This window comes from Sinocyclocheilus anshuiensis, unplaced genomic scaffold (assembly GCF_001515605.1).
Source record: "Sinocyclocheilus anshuiensis isolate Anshui unplaced genomic scaffold, SAMN03320099.WGS_v1.1 scaffold670, whole genome shotgun sequence".
Taxonomy (NCBI): domain Eukaryota; kingdom Metazoa; phylum Chordata; class Actinopteri; order Cypriniformes; family Cyprinidae; genus Sinocyclocheilus; species Sinocyclocheilus anshuiensis.
In genome coordinates, this window is record NW_015546062.1 from 341674 (window position 1) to 345156 (window position 3483).

Here is a 3483-nt window from a genome sequence, read left to right on the forward strand (position 1 = left end):
TTTTTTTTTTCTTCTCTTTTCTTTCTCCAAAAGCTTGGAGTTGGTAAAATACCAAAAAGCTTGTTTTTTGGTAACTTTATAAATGTCTTTACTGTCTTTACTTTAGATCAATTTAATGTGTCCTTACTGAATAAAAGTATTAATTTCTTTCAAAAAATATTTTGAACAGAAGTGTATATATTACATATATCGCTACAGCAGTTAAATTTTACATGCTTTAAACTTTTATGTTATTTAGTAGTTTATGGTTAAAAAGATTAGGATTCCAGAACAAGAAGACGACATACTGAGAGATGTCCATGTGTGGGTGAATGATTAGCCATGAGAAGTCTATGGTTAGTGAGTTTTCCAAAGACGAGCTTTTCCTTTCATATGCTATATGGTGGCTTTGTACGTGTCTGTGGCTTGGCAAATACAACCAATGCAGTGCTGGGATCTGCTCAGAGAGAGTAAACCAGGCCAGGCTAATATTAGAGGTTACATATTGCTGATGGCTTTTTTTATGTTCCTAGCATTTCTCCTTGTTGACAGCATGTGTTTTGAACACAGGGTGTTTTCAGATCTTCTCAAGGTTGTGTGCGAAGATAACACTTTCGTATGTCAGCGTATGTGTGGTGGAGCAAGTGACTGTATTTGCATGTGGGTCCCCCCTGAGGGTGAACTGCAACTACTTTGCATGCTTAATGTGGGAGACATACAGGTTTCTATGTTTGTGTATGTAATTATATGTAGGTGAGTGTATGTACGTGTTTTGGATTTTAATAATATATGCTTGTTTTGTGTTTTCTTGAATGCCTTTCAGTTTACGTTAAACTCAACAATAATGCAATGTTTTCAGCTATGATGGGTTTGACTTTTATACATTTAATTAAATACTCAGTGGTATAATGCAGTGGTTCTCAACAACCAGGGGGCTGAAGCCCACTAAGGGGAAAAAAAATAAAGAAATATACATATACCTTATACTGTATATATATATGGTTGAGAACCACTGCTATAATTTTAATAACTGTGCAATTGAGAATATAGTGTGTGATAATATGAAAAATATAACTTTATCCATTGGAGAATATTGTGCATACATTCTCCAATGGTTTTCCATACCTTCAAGAATTGCACAAAAAAACTCAAGTTTTCTCAGTAATTGGCTTCCAAACAAATAACCAAAGGTTAATCATACACTAATGTTAGGGAAACCTTCTGGGTTTATTCCAGGGCAAGCTTATATAGCCCCATGCAAATGTGTTTACTCTTATCACACGTAATGGTGGTGAGGCACTAAATTTGTTTTCCACTGAGAGAAACTAATTAATCGTAGAAAGAAAGCAAGAAAACGCATAGAAACCATCACAAAGACTCTCTCAGGAGAATTTCATGGTCTGTTGGTGTTGGTGTGTGTTTGTGTTTCTCGCGAGTGTGCAGTGCTCTACGTGAGGCTACGTGTTTCTTCTAGTGTGCTCGGTCCCTCGCTCACAATTTTTCCTCCTCCCTCTCTTTCCCACTCCTTTTCCCTCCCTCCCTCTCTCTCTCTCTCCCTTCCTGTGTGTGTGTAGTCTGGGCACCCTGCCAAGTGGAGTGTGTTTTTTGAATGAATACCTGATGAGGCTGCTGAGGCTGACTGGGGGAGGAGGAGCCGTGTTCTCTAGAGCACTGTGTGTGTATGTGTGAAGAGCAAAAGAGAGAGAGGGAGAGAGAGAGAGAGAGCTGGCAGTCTGTTTGCCTTGCATAACATACGCTGTAGCTCTCACACGTAGGGCTAGTGAAACAGCGCAGACGAGGGGACTTCCTTTACCCTCAGCCCTCTGAGCAATTGTCGAAGGAAGTGGAGGAGAGTGAAGGCGGGGGGGAAAATTGGACATGGAAGAAAACATAAATCAGAGGATTGCGTGTGTGACCTGATAGCAGAGCTAAACCTGGACAAAGGACAGCTTGCCAGTGGGTAGAGTGAGTTACACTCGTAGTGCAGAGAGAGAGAGAAAGTTATTAAAAGCTACACTATAAAGAAAGGTAAGGCATCACCCTTAGATGAAATGTTTGCTTGGCTTTGAATCATACATGCTTATTGTACATAATATATTATTATCGTATTCCATGAAGGGAAGCAAATATGTGCATGCATTTGAGAAATCAATTTATTGTAGCAAATAATAAACAATAGGCTTTGCAGAAATAGTTGCAATTCTGTGCAAATGTGTCAGTGTCACTCTGTATGTTGTGCTCGTTTGCTTATGGGGAGAGAGAGAGAGAGCAGAGAAACAGGCTTTAGTCATTGTAAAGGCAGCAACAGCTCTGTTTGGATTCATGTCTAGCTTAGGACTCCCTAGACTGCCTCTTAAAGGGGCAGGCGCCCATATAAAAGGTCGTTAAGTGCAGAGAGGAGCTGCTTACAGGCACTAAATGGACATGAGTGAAAATCCTTTGAGCATATAAGCATGCTTTGTGAGGAAAGAAGTTAATATGAACATTTCATTTCAGAACAGTTATGTTTCTATTTGTATGCATAATCACTGCTACTGGTTCAGTCATCTCTGAGATGACATCATTGTAAAAGGTGTCACAGCACCCTGAGAGTAAAACGTTCCTGGGGATTTTACATTAACACACTGCGCACAGAATTAACTTTGTGTTACATACAACACAGAGCAAAATTATGTGACACTGTTTTTTGTTTGTGTGGCAGATAAATTGCGAAAGGGGAATATTTACATTCTGAAGTCTTTGTTTTTATGCCAGTTACTCAGACATGTTACATGTTGCTTTTATTGGCGCGTTAATGTCTTTGTGTGGGATTATTGGTGTGAATATGTTGCTTTGATGACATTTTGAACTGTAGTGGGCCTGCAGAGCATGAGATCTACTGTTAAAGAACTAGAAGGATACTGCAAGTTGTTAATCTTTCTGGCTCTTTGGCTCAGCCACACTGTGAGCGAGTGTGTGCGAATGTGTGTGTGTGTCAGGTTTTGTCTACATTGCGAAAACTAAATGGCCCTATAGGGATAGTAAATCCTTCAAGTGAAATCACCTACAATGATTTATTTCCTAAGTTAAACAATGTCCTAATGAAGCTGTAAAAGAATGGTTTCTGAGGGTTAAATATACGGTTAAGCTCAATTTAACAACAATACTAGTCAATAGGAAGACTCATCGAGGTTCTTTCAATGGAAAATCCATCTGTTGTTGGCACGTACTACAGTTCTATGGCATGAATCAGCGACAAGCAGAAAGAAACCAGAAATGAAGCATCACCTCTGTGTGGCTGTATTGCCTTGCAGGCTTAGTTTGAGTTAGCTATTTTGAATTGTGGGTGTATTTCAGTAGTGCTCTCTGAAACCCTCTGGAAATAGACAGGCAAATATGACACCCAGTAAAAGAGAAATAGTGCATATGCACATACAGACACACACAAATAATGTGTGAAATGTAGGTATTCTTGAAACTTTTTCAACATTCCCTCCCAAGTTCTACTCTAAGCTGTTATTTTAT

The 3483-nt window shown here is 39.2% G+C and overlaps 1 protein-coding gene across 4 annotated transcripts in view; it reads left to right on the top strand.

Moving 5' to 3' along the window:
• The window catches only part of LOC107699498 (ataxin-1-like), a 21784-nt gene that overhangs the window by 10184 nt on the left and 8117 nt on the right, over window positions 1-3483 (top strand). Inside the window, exon 1 of one of the 4 annotated variants that reach the window (XM_016500751.1) lies at window positions 1695-2007. The exons of the other annotated variants lie outside the window; for them this stretch is intronic. The gene's annotated coding sequence lies outside the window, so the exon portion shown is untranslated. Of the gene's footprint in view, window positions 1-1694; window positions 2008-3483 lie in introns of those variants that run through there. 4 annotated transcript variants of the gene reach the window in all.